The 14,490-nt window shown below is 34.2% G+C and overlaps 1 pseudogene; it reads right to left on the bottom strand.

The window, feature by feature from the left end:
- The window catches only part of LOC149561680 (mitogen-activated protein kinase kinase 9 pseudogene), a 178,428-nt pseudogene extending 165,384 nt beyond the window's left edge, over window positions 1-13,044 (bottom strand).
- Window positions 13,045-14,490: the final 1,446 nt, after the last annotated feature.

Below are 14,490 nucleotides of genomic sequence, written 5' to 3'. Positions count from 1 at the left end.
GAGTGAGGTTCCCTTGTCTTCAGATCATCTAACATCTATATCCATCTTTTTCTTGAGGCACTGGTTATTTTTGTAATATCATGAGATGAATGTTGATCCCAATTTGTAAAATCTTTCTCTCTTACTAGGTCCACCTTGTTAGCTCCACTTGGATTTGTTATAATAGGAAGCCTATCTAGAATGTTGAACTTTAGGCCTCATAAGAAAGGGATATATGTCATCTCATTATCTCTGTATGGTGTAGCTTGGTGCTCCTTGCTCATTTTTTTCTACATCCAGGACATAATTGCCCTTAATTACACATCTCCTACATAATCGGATGAGTTCCATTTTGTATCATTTGGCATTGCCAAGTTATGTAGGTATATTTCACACAACATGTTTTTTAGGGTTTTTGGAATAGACTGGAATGCATCATAGAATTCATGAGGGGTTGAAATAGAAGAACTAAGTCTTTCTATAATTATTGTCAATGTAAAATTAACAAGTCATTCCTTAAGGAATAATGCATACATTGGACATGGTGATCTACATGCCATAAGCTTAGGAATCTACCCTGTGATTTTATCAATCTATCTCTTCAAAACCTCTATCTGGTCTAATTTCTACTCTAGTTGATAGCCTTTCTCCTCAATGACATGTTTCAATTTTTCCATTTCTAATGTCTATTGTGGCCTTTCTTGCAAAAATTGTTGATATTAAGTTATCCCTACAGTTGGGAGTGTAGACAAATTCGGCAGTGACAAGGGTTCTTGACTGAGAATATCTACCCACTCAAGTGTTAGGTGGGTAGATTCTCCTATGCTTTATGGTCTAGAGAATTCTCCCTTCCATAGAGAAAGAGATTTCATTGCATTTCCTTTCTCACTAAAATCACTCGTATCCTTAGCCAATGTCTCTAATCCATCCTGATTAATTTTTTCTAACACTCTATCAACAATATCTTTTCCAAATTATAGGTATTCTTCAAAAGGAGAGTCTTCTAAATCCCTACAAATGTCCTACATAATATAATTTTCTTCAAAACCTTTGGACTCCTCAAAATCCTCATCACTATTAATAAGTATATAGTTAACACTAGGGTTAACTTCTATTTATGGATTCTAATTGTTTGAATTTAGTGTCACTGGATACATTTTGTTGAAATAGTCCCTCTGAAGAGGACCTCTCCACAAATTCAAAGGATTCTAGGTTAACAATTGGAATAGAAACCTCATCATCCTTGTTACTTTCAAAAATACTTGCACTTCTTCTTCTAGGGGATGTAGATGAGCATTGAGGACTCTTTTGTTTCCTCCTGCATGGTCATTTCCTTTGTAGTTGCTTCAAGATGTTTATCTAAAGTTTATTCCCTATGCAAATGTAAGTTTTCATGAACATTATCATTATCACTTCTAGGTCGCTGCTCTAATATTCTCTCTTTTGTTTCCACAATTTTACCCTTGTTTCTCCTAGTGGTGGACTTGGTCTTTACAAATAATGGGGTTATAGGTACATTAGAAGTTTCTTTATTTTTACTTCTCTTCCTTTTAGAAATGGAGGCACCAATTTTGCAAATTCTTTTCTTGGATGGTCTAGAATTGGAAGGAGAAGCTTTCAAGAACATTTTCTATCCTTTGGATCACCTTGAAAAATCCATTGGATGTCTATTCTCTATGGCCAACACTGTGTTTTCTAGGGCTAACCATCCTAGGTTCTACCTCATTCATTTGCAAAAAAAATTCCCATGTCCCAATCAATTGGTTATTTAATTGTCTATGCAAAATAGACTAGTCTTTTCCTGAATGAACTAAAAAAGATTTATTTTTCACAATATTGAACATGAATTTGGGAAGATTTACCAATCCATTATCATGCCAAAGATGACTCATAATTTTGGAATGTAGGCCATGCAAATACTTGTAGCACCCTTTACAAGTGAAATACTAAATGATGAATACAACTGGCTAGATGAATTCAAAGGGCAAGGACATTCTAGAATTTCCTTATTTCTTATCTATGTCTAGTCAAGGGTCATTGTACAACATTAATTGAGCCCTAGCCAAATGGAAGTCACAATCCTTCACCCACTTTTTACCTTCCTATGGAAAACTAGTTAGTTTAGCCATGATATCCTTTGTAAATTCAATTTTTTAGCCTTTAACCACTACAAATCCATCCTTCAAAGTACTTAGAAATCTTAGAGAAACTTCTTCATTGAACCCCTTAATACTAAAGTAGTAGTCCAACCACTCTTTCTTTCTAAACATTTCACAACTAGATGTATCACCCAACAAAACCATGTGATCTACTAGCTCATGTCTCTGAAAGTCTTCACTATATTGGAACTTATATAGGAACTCCTCATGACTAACAAGTTTGTTGTAAAGTTTGATTCTATGCACTCTGACAACTAGCTTGAACCATATAGGATCAATGGTTGAAAGTTAAACTACATCATTACCAAATACTAAGATTATTTCATAGGACCTAAGCCATTTGGATTGAAATTTTCCTAGCATGTGTTGTCATCAAAATCATACAATAGTGCCCAATCTCCCACATAAAATTTATTTTCTTGAATGAATTTGTCATGCCATTTGTTTCTCTACTGTTGGATCAATTCACTATTGTGGAGTGCACATTTCATATATTCATCTAACCCATTCAATTATAATAATTAGTCTTCTTGGGCTCTAATAAGATCAATGTCCATGTCTTAGGTTGTTCTAAGCATCTTATGTTGAAACTCAATAGGCATGGATGCTGATTTTCCATACACTAACTCAAAAGGGGTAAACCTAGTTGTATTTTTTCCTATTTTATGATAAGCCCAACTGGCTTCAGGATGATGGGTAGCCCAATCTTTTTTGTGAACAACAACTTTCTTTTTAAAAATGGATTCTATCTCCCAATTGGTTATCTTGGCCTATCCATTGACTTGAGGGTGATATGGTGAAGATTTACCAAGGTGCACCATGTATTCTTGCATCAACTATGAAATAAGATTTGAGGTAAATCGTGTACCTTGATCTATGACTATCTCTCATGGTACTCTAAATCTAGTGAATATACATTCATAGATAAATTTAATAGCCTTATGATCCCTGGCATGCCTCATTGATTTAGCTTCAACCCACTTTGTGGCATAGTCAATACATACTAAGATATATGACCTCCCATAACAGGATGGTTCAATGGTTCCAAAAATGTTGATGCCCCACTTATCAAATGGCATGACCACTATCCAAGGTTGCAAGGGCATTTCATCAAAATTTGTTGGGAACCCCATGCATTGACATCTATCACAATGCCTAGTATATTTTGCTGCATCTTTATGCAAAGTATGCCAATAGTATCTAGATGTCAAAATTTTATAAGCTATCCTCTTTGCTACAAAATGGGCTCCACATGGTTCATCATGACATGCCACAAAATGTCATAAGTCTCATCCTTTCGAACACATCCTTGGGTGAGCTGGTCTAGACATATATATAACATAAAGCTTGAGATCGATGACAATTTTAAACTTTTCTCAATCAAAAGTCAGTGTTAGGGGAGAAGTGAGTTGGTGTTCTTCCTATAGATAGGTAGTTTTCTATGCCTACATACCATGGATTGAAGGAATTAATAGAAAATAGGTGCTCATTAGGGAAGCTGACATTAACCTATATAGGATCATCTAGCACTTGCAATCTTGATAAAACATCAACCACCACATTATCTTTGTCAAGTTTGTCAATTATCTTCACATTAAATTCTGGCATGAGGAGTAACCAATGTGCTAATCTACCACTAATGATATTTTTTCTCATCAAGTATTTGATGACAAAATGATCAACGTAAATAAATAATTCATAACTTGTCATGTAGTCTCTGAATTTGTTTAGTGCATAGACAACTACAAATAGCTCTTTTTCAGTAATAATATAATTTAGCTTAGCACCTTGCAAGTTTTTACTAATATAGTAAATAACATGTTCAAAAATACCTTTTTTCATGTTTGAGGACCACTCCAATGGAATAGTCAAATGCATCAATGTGGATGTGGAATGGAAGCTTCCAATCAGGTACTTTGAGAATAGGTGCTTGTGTCAAAACATCTTTTAGCTACTAAAATGTTGCTTCACAGTCTTCTATCCATTCAAACTTAGCCTCCTTTTTCAATAAGTTATACAAAGGTGGGGCAAGCTGGCTGAAATCCTTTATGAATCTTCTATAGTAACCAACATGACCAAGAAAAGTCTTGACATCTTTCTACTTGACTAGTGTGGGGAGTGTGTTGATAACTACAATTTTTGTAGGGTCTACTTGAATTCCAAAAGATGAAAGGTAGTGTCCCAAGAAAACTTCTTCTTCCATCATCATGTAACACTTCTCACTATTAAGGGAGAGGTTATATTCCTAGCATCTCTTAAGAACCTTCTCCAAGTTAACTTGTGCCTCCTCAAATGTGGTTCCATGAGTAGTGAAGTCATCAATGTATATTTCAACACTGTTAGTAGCAATGTCAGAGAAAATACCAAGCACTACTCTCTAGAAAGTAGTAGGTGTGTTGCACAATCCAATTGGTAAGACTGAGTAAGAAAATGTTCCCCATAGACAAGTGAACATTGTCTTATCCTAATCTTTGGATGATATTTAGATATGGATATATCTAGATATGGATATATCCACTAAAGCCATCTAGAAATGAAAAATACTTTTTATCAACAAGATTATCAAGCACTTGGTCAATGAAAGGTAGTGGAAAGTGACCCTTTTAAGTGGGTTTATTAAGCTCCCTATAGTCCACACAAACTCTACATTTCCACCCTTTCTTTGGGACAATTACTAGAGGTGAAACACATTGGCTATCAGAAATAGGATAAATGAAACTTGCACTAAGGAGCTTCTAGAACTTTGTCTTCACTATATCTCTCAAAGTAAGATTAATTCTCCTTTGGTATTCTCTTACTAGCTTGCACTCAAGGCTTATATAGATTCTATGGGTACAAAATTTAGGGTCTAACCCTTTCATCTTAGTGTGGTCCCATGTAAAGAATTTCTAACTTTCTTGGAAAATTTTGAGAAGACTAGACATGTGGGATGTAGTGAGATTATTATTAACATTCAACTCTTTTTACTTTATCTAGCATCAAAATTTCTAGAAGTGATGGTGACTTTATTTCATGAAGCAACAAGATATGGAGATAATCAAATGTTGCAAGAGACTAAGGTGAGGTCAACTTGGGAAATATTGTTCGGAGGGAACAATTAGGTACATCACAAGAAGGTTCCTCAAAACCATATTGGTTGATTAGGATTGCTAGAGGTTTCTTTCAATGACCATGAGTTTTTTCATTGATTTTTCTTCAAGGGCTACATTACCTAAATATCACTTGACAACTTGGTCAAGCTCTACTTGGGGTTTTGTTGGAGAATATAGGGTTAGCTTCTTGGTATTCATCCCATCTGATGTGGTCATTTTTCCTGAGCAACATGCAATGCAAACATTAGCTATGGCTAACCAAGGTCATCCTAGGATTAATGGATATCCTCCTAGAATGTCTTTGGGTAACATGACTATGAAATATGAAGGGTAAATTAATGAATCTAGTTTTACAACAACATTTTTACTTATGCCATCTGGCTTAATAGTAGAATTATTAGTTAATTGCAATATTGTAGGTGTATCTCACAAGCCATTAATGCTAAGCCTTAACAAAAATTACCTAGTCATGACATTGATTGATGCACCTAGGTCAATCAAGAAATTATTTATTTGGATGCCATTACTATGCATAGTGACTACTAGAATCCTTGGATCAAAGTACTTCAGTGTTAAGAATTTTCTTAGCATGAGATTAGAAAGATGTCCCATAACATGGATAATATCAGGGTCTTTTCTCTTCCTTTAGGACTACTTAATACAAGACTCTTTTATAGGATTGTTTAAAATTAGGACTTCTTTAAGGGCATCTAACAAGGGAGTTTGCACTATCATTTTCTTGAGTTGATCCATTAGATCTAATGCTATAGGATTTTCTTTGGGAGGAGTTTATTAAGCCAATCTTTGTGGTTAAAGGTGGATTTGTAAATACAAGTGTAGATTGAGGACTAGGTGGAACATTAGTAGGTTAGTTCATAGGTATGTCCTTAGCATCAACAACTTTAGTTATTATAGGCTTTTTGGGTGTAGGAAATATAGTCCCTAATCTGAGATGGATATCATTTACTTTTAGGTAATAAGCTTCTTGCTTGTTGTTAGGATTTGGAGTTGTTTGCATAGGAAGTTATGTTGGCTTTTGAGGGTTATTATTGTCTATAGGAGGTAGAGACATACGAGCTTGTTGTTGAGGTGGAGGCATGAGAGCTTGCTACTAACTAGGTTGATTAAGTCTCCACTAAGGTTGTTGCTACCAATTACCATGCAGGACTATTGGTTATTCTATTGTGGCTACTGATACTAGTTAAACTAATGTTTCTATGTGTTAAATGGTGGTTGTTGCTGGTAGGCTTGGTTATAGTGCAGTTGTTGGTTGGACTAGTTATAATTCTAATTTTATCCTTAAGGGGGAAAATTTTGAAGGTTATGGCTTGGCCATTGACTATTATTATTATTATAACTAGAATTATTCAACGGGTTTGGAGGCATACCTTGTCTCTAAGCCCATGGATGACTTTGAGAAACATAAAAAACTTCTACATTCTCCTCACCTATGGCTTTAAACTCAATGGGCATCGGATTAGTGTCCATAGATGCAATTGGCTTGCACCTATAATTTCTCTTCTTTTCTCTTCAATGAGAGAATAATTTAGCTAGCATGGCATCTTTCTTCTCCATCCTTCTTTCTTGCATACTATCCAACTGATTGGTGACATCATTGATGATGTCTTTCTTGAATTCAAATTGAAGACTAGATAGCTCTATCTTAGATACTCTTGAACCACCATTGCACTTATGTGGTAGGTCTCTAAGTCCCCTACCTTTCTTCACAATAACCCTTGAATAATTTAGACATATATTCTTTATGTGAACCCATTTTTTCTAAGTAATATCTCCTCCTGCCATAAGGTCTAGGGCTTCAATACTTCCATCAGTCACACCTTTTAGAAAAAGATTCTTTTTTCATTCCTCATTTAACTAGCATTGTGTATTACATTTCAAGTTGAACATGAAATTTGAGACATAATCCTCCAAGGTTTCATCTTCCTTTTGGGATATTTTGAAAATGGAATTCACTTTCAAATCTTGACCCCTACAATGTTCTTTATACTCTAAAAGAAACATATTGGTCATTGCAGGCCAATCTACTATAGTGTTGGCACCCAACCCCATGAACCATCTCAAGGAAACCTCTTTTAGAGTAGACAAGAACAACTTCAACCTATGGATATCAATTTTATGGTCATAACTTCTACAAAGGATGTCAAACACAAAGAAGAAAGTTTCATGATCTTCTATAATTACGCCATAGAATTTGGGAAGCACGGTAGAAGGTATGTTCTTCAAATTTTGATTATCTTGCTGAGGAGGGCTATGAAAAGGAAATGTGGGCTAAGCCATTCTAGTGGTGGTGGTTGATAGCTAACAAGGGCAATCAGGTTATCTTGGTATTTGGGTTTATCAAAAAGGCCATTCAAATGCAATGATCCTTCAGAGGATGAAGATGAAGATATTTGTTCTTGAGCATCAAGAAATGGATTTTCAAAGGGTTCTTCTTCTTTGCTTTTTTTGTGAGGTTCTTCAAGCTTAGGATTAAAAATATCTAGTGGTTCTTTCTGATTATTACAAGGAATCTCCCAAGGTGGTCTATCCTATGCATAAAATGCTTGCATAAGACTAAGCTCTAGAATATTAGAACTGGAAATGTAACTACTAAGATAAGTTTAAATTAACACCATCCCTGACAATGGAACAAAAAATGATTGGAAAAATAATGGTATCATAAACCCACATAAAAGGACTACCTATTCTGGATTAAACACCATAATTAGGTTCTAAATGAATTATTCAGTCTCATTTAATTATCAACCAGAGACATAAACTTGGAATGGCATTCACAAAGTATATCCTTCAAACTCTCTCAATCTTAAGACTAACCTATAGAATTCAAATGCTTGAGGTTTAGTAAAAATATGCTAAAAGTAGTAAATGAATTTACTCTAACAAGCATATAATCATAGGTAAGAGTTACTCTAACTTCCTATGCTATAGGAATAATCTACCAATTTTTTTGTTAGTGGCTGCAAGAGAAACAATGTTCTACCTTACTTAGAAATGAATATAAAAATGAAATCTAATCTAACAGAACATTTCAGTTACCAATTGAGCCCCCTTGGATGAGTGAATAGAAAATACAATCAAGATAAAAGATATAAAATTCAACTATCCATTCTATTCATTCATTGAGAAATATTACGCTTGACTGAAAAATATATCACAATAGTTCTGTTATGGAAATCAACTCATTTGACTCCTTCAACTTAACTTCTAAAAAGTTACAATAGTCATTTATTTGAAGGAAACTTACAACTACTTCCTAAATCTAAGATCACTCCATAAATGAGGATCAATTGCATATTCATAAAGTTTCAAAATAGAAACAACATTAAACATGAACAAATCCTCTAGTAATGTAGCATGTTGAGGGAATTACATTTCTGTGTTGCATGCAATAGAAAGTAATAATTGATTTTGACTATGCTAGAGTCACAATGCTAGAAATTGAATGCCCATAGTAAACACCTGCAAAATAGTCAATGGACACACAACCTTCCATATACATATATATTCTTATCATCAATATTAGGGAAAAAGGTGTAAATTTCCATTTCACAGTCTTGCAAGTCCTATGGCTATAGGACAAAGACTACCCAAAACATAACATAGGAATGGAAATATTTATCAACATGTATAGCTACTGAATTATACCATTCATGTTCTTGAATTCAAGAAAATATCATGTCTTTAAACTATCCATATTTCTAGTTCATATCTTTACATATATATAACATATGCATAAAAACCATAAGTTCATATGCTTGAAAACCATAAATTCATGTCTACTTGAAAAATAGTTGTTTGAAAGGAGGATAAAAAGAAATTAAAAGAATGGCCTATTGGAGGCCCATCATAGGGGATTTTATTGTAATTATTTACATTTTTGTTGCTAATTTTTATGTACAACTTTTTCAAACAAGGAACTTTATCCATGGGGACCCATGGAGTATGTTGTGTGAGCTCTTGTAAGTAATTATGATCTAGCAGGGTGTGCTAAAAATCATAGTTTAAATGGCTAGGGTTTGTAGAAAATGTTCTACCATGTGTTCTATCACTAGTGTATGGTGTCATGGAAGAGTGAGAATGAAGATGTGAAACAACTTCATCTCCTATATTCCTTTGAATTTTGTACAAATGATCACTCATCTCAGAACTATTTCTCTATCTTGTGTGAGAAGATTTGTTTATATCATAGTTACTTAAATTGTTATCTTGGGAAGGTGGTAATTCGCTACTCATAGATGACTACAATGAATTTCTAGACTATGTTGAAGTAACTAAGTGCCCATTTTGATAATTTTCACCATTGTTCATCATATCAAATAGCAGAATGTATTCTTTGATATGAGTCCCATCTTTAGAATTGGGAAATACCTTCTCATTAAAGACTACATCCTTACTCCTAATTATTTTCTTATCAGATAGGCTTTGAAGTCTAAAGAAAAAATGATCTTCTCCATATCCAATGAATATACAAGGTTTTGATTTGGGATCTAGCTTGCTTCTCTTTTCTTTAGGAACATGTACATATGCTTGACATGCAAAGATCAAAAAATGAGAGTATGAGACTCTTCCTCCTTTCCATTCCTCTTCCACAATTCCATAGTTTAACCTAGAAGGACTTAGATTAATAAAATATACGAGTGTATCATATGCATGAGCCCATAATTATTTTCTTAATCCTACATTTGAAAGCATACACTGAGCCTTCTCCAATATATTTCTATTGAGTCTTTCTACTACCCCATTTTTTGGAGGGGCATAGGGAACAACTTTCACCATTAAAATATCATTATCTACACTAATTCATACTAATTTCTACTATTATATGTTATACACCAATGCACACACACACATGTAAGTACAAGCTCATCTTTTATGTAGGTTTGTAGGTACTAGATGTCAATTTCCCTGAATTGGCTTGATGTGCATGCTCTATGAAAGTATCTCAATGGTAAGAGATGGGAGATAACATACATACCTTGATTCTAATCCAATCCTTTTATTGTCCTAAAATAGTGGACAAGTATTTGAATGAATTTCCAACTAAATTTATCTAGATGACAAAAGCTTTCTCTTTTTGCTTGATTATGGTATTTTGGGTTTAGTTGGTTCTTTATTCTTGTTGGCCTATCATATTGTTTGATATTTTTTTGTGTTAATATGATTAGATGATTTATAAGAATAATTATGTGGTCAAATAATCAAATCTTATTAAATATTATATATGAAGTCTAATTAATGAGAATTAATTAAATATCTGTATTATTTTAAAAGAATTAACTAAAAAGTCTAATTATAGAAATAGAGGATTTAATTAATTATTAATTCTAAAGTTAAAATTAAAGACATAATTTATGAACTGATATTTAATCATCATCTGATTAATTATTAATATGCAAAAATATGCTTAATTACTAATTAAACATTGATATGCAATTAAATTTGCACTTTTAATTTAGTAAAATTGAAATATAAATTCAATTGAAATATAAATTCAATTTAAAAGTTAGGTTATTTGCATGAATGAGAGTTTTGATTAAGTAAAAATAGGTTTTGAGAGGACCTAAAACCTTGTAAAAATGGAAACGAAAGGTATAACAATGAAGGAACTTTAAAAAACTATGGAACACCACCCAAAAGACTAGAGGGACACACCAAAGTTCCCCACAAGAGGGAAAACAACCTGGAAAGCCAAAGACCACAAAGATTTACATTTTAGTCCAGTCATTTGAGAACATAAAAACATAAATTGAAGGTTTGGGGAATTTGACTTTTTTTTCCCTTTAACTGATGTTCATTCATCATGCACCTTCCCAATAGCCATGTGCCAATAACAAAAACCATAGGACAAAGGGTATCCCAAAAACTAACCCCCAAAACCCTTGTAGACATAAAATGGGCCTCTATATCCACAATAGGGGAGAAACTAGCCAAATCAACACCAATAATAGTGTTTATATGGACAAAGTCAACAATAAATGAAGGGACAAAGTCAACATAAAGTGTTATGGAATCAAATCCATTGTAGGGAAAAAAATATGTATCATCAGAAAAAGAAACATAATCTTCAACCAAAGAAAGATCATTTCGAGATAACCTATTCATGCCATCCACATCCTTGGATACTTTCTAAATTGTATAGTGATCATCCAAAACCCCCAACGACCAAGAAGGTGATTTCTTCAATCTAACCTTATCAGAGGAGCATTACACAACAAGATGGCTAGTCTTATGACATTTCCTACATCATAAGGGAATACCCTCATAATCAAGAAGTTGGATACAAGAACCATTTGGATAAGCCAATTTAATCATTTCTTGGAGACCCTTGGATACATGAATCTTCACAAGAAAGCAAGTAAATGACATCTTATACACATTAGAAGACTTTGAATCAACCAAATTGAAGTCTAGAATGGCATCCCCCACATCCTCCAAAACTAAATCTAGCCAAAAGTGAAGGGGAATATTTGACAATCTTCCCCATAGAGGTATCCTATTAAAGGATTCAGTAATCAGATCAAAATCCTAATACCAAGGTTTAGCCACCAAGGGGAACCTCTCCTCCCAAGAGAAATAGTGACATAAGATGGAATTTCTATCTAGAACATTTGCAAATTTCACAATAGAAAGACCCCTTCCCATAGGGTAAATCTGAGCTAAATCCAAAATGATTAGTTCCCAATATTTGGAAATATAAGCATGCAAATTCCAAAGCGAGGTCCAAAAACACCTAAAATGAAAAATAGTAATAGTAGTAGAGTAATCCTCCACATATTTGGAGGTATCATTAACAATTTTTGAGTTAAGATGAATCAAAAGTGGCTTACTTATAGAGATAGGCACAACTAGGAGTCCCCTTCTCACAATAGGGCCACCAAGACCTGCCTCATAAGCAACCGCATCTACATATGAAATGAAAGAACTCCCCTTAGAAACTTGATACATCCCAAAAGACCCACTAGGAGAAATAAAATAAATAGGGATCCTCCCATAAGATGCATTAGGGTCAGAATCTATAGTAGCAATAGGACACACCTAGCCCAGAGCAGCTAGAGTAGCGAGAGTAGGAGATGCAGCAGGGATCTGAGCCATAGTAAGAGGAGGAAAAGGTTCCACAATAGAAGCAACTAGAGAATGATGGGCAGGAGAAATTTTTTTAATAGTCATGTGGGCAAGAGTAGGAGAGGGAGTGGGAGCCATGTCCTTGTAGTTTAATGTCAAAAAATTTGTCTTGCATTATAAAAGTACCCAAAAAAATAAAAGAGTTTTCATAGACCTTCAAACCTCTTCATGGTAGTTGGAAAATCCGTTTAAATAAAATGATCTCTTGATCTAATTTATTTTTAGTGTATAAATTTTATGAGTAGAAAATAATTATAACAAAATTTGATTTTTTTAAAAAATAAAAAATAAAAATATTTTTAAATATATATATTTTTAATCAATAATAAAGTATCTCATTAATTAGAAAAATGATTACATGCATATGGAGAAGTCACGTAGTGAAAAAAAGGACTCCCAGGAAGCTACTAAAACAACTACACCCTACCCATTACAATATTGACAAATACAAACTAAAAATTAAAAATATGGCACCTAGGATAGACAAAAGCCAAGTCACTCACAACAAATAGGGGCATGCATGGTCCTTTAACAAAACCCACCTAGAAATTACTACTTGGAAATGTTAGGAATATCTTTTAGATGGATTAAACCAACTACCATTACCTTGCTCCTTTCACCATACTTGTGACCCCTTCCAGCTCCACTTTCACTTCCTTCTCCACTACCATCTCTACTTTCCAACTAAGATATGTCAAAAACTACAATCACCCCTCCATTACTACCAACTTTTCATCCCATTCTGCTCTACTTCCTCTCCCTTTTCTATGGAATTTAATGGTGCACGATCAAACAACATCTACATCAAGTGGAACATGTGAGTGGATGGGAGAGTTCTTCCTCTTCCATTTTCCTATCAATCCATCCATTTGGTTTTCCTCATGCTGCCTCATACATTGTAGTAATAGAAACCACCATTTTTTCTTCTATGGTAAGGTGCACCTCTTTTGAGGAAGAAGATGAGCATACCAAAAGTGGTTGGAGTTCATTGCCACTACCACCAATTAGGCTCCATGGCTCTTGATCCATGTTGAAGTCAATGCCATCTTCCACTCTATGTGCTACATCCTCCAACCCCATCGATCATTTGGGTTCAAGACACACCCTTGCCACATGAACTAGTCTTCTTTCCCATCTCCAATCATTAGAGACAAGGAAATGAATAGGCAAGGAATATCTAGATTAGATTGAGGGCACAACTCATGGATCATAGATTCTTCCCTGATGATAAAGAAAATGGCCTCCCAAAACTCATAATCATGAAGTTTGAAAATATTACCCAAATGTTTCACTATGATAGCCCCTATGGAAGATGGGATTCTAACAACAATGCTTAAAGAAAAGAAAGCTTCCATTATAGGCACAAATGCACACCAACCCCTCACCAATTTCACAGAGGGTGATTGTGTTTGCCATCTCATAGGCCTCATCCCCAATAGAAGCTTGTAATTGAAGTCTCAAGAAAAAAATGCTTAAAAAGTTACATCAAAATTACCATTACTACCTACCTTGACACCATCAATTTTTTGTTTAATGTACACTTAGACACATGCTTATTACACCTACCAAATAATGAATAAAACCACCATCTTTCCAAATAAATCCAACACATAAATAATCTAAATCTTCTAGGAAAATGGTACTTAAGTCCTCAAAAGGTTTCAAGTTGTGATGTGATAGTCTTATCACCCCAACCTTGGAGAGTTTATCAATCAATGAGTTGACATCTCTAAGAGCATAGGAAATTCTAAATTTGTCCATTTCTCCTAATAATAATTTTTTTTATCAAATATATCTATTTAGGTAACATGTATCTATTTCCCCTTTGAGGATCCCATTGGCCACAATCTGTGGAACCCCTTCAAGATGAAGCTTGCTGACCCCATGTTTGATACACATGAGAACCACTTCAAATATTGCCAAGCATTTTGCCTAATTATTAGTTATGTCTATCACCCATTTTGTTCCAATTTCAATGATACTTCCTTTTTCATTTGTTGCAACAATAACAATTCCATACAGGTTTGGGTTACCCTTTGAGGTTCCATAAAGATTTATCTTGATCAACATAAAATATAGGGGAACCCAACTAACTTTTACAATTTTCTTCAAATGCT

This window comes from Cupressus sempervirens, chromosome 4, assembly GCF_028749045.1.
Source record: "Cupressus sempervirens isolate cs-2001-9-10 chromosome 4, ASM2874904v1, whole genome shotgun sequence".
NCBI lineage: Eukaryota > Viridiplantae > Streptophyta > Pinopsida > Cupressales > Cupressaceae > Cupressus > Cupressus sempervirens.
This window is presented reverse-complemented; position numbering and strand designations above follow the sequence as displayed.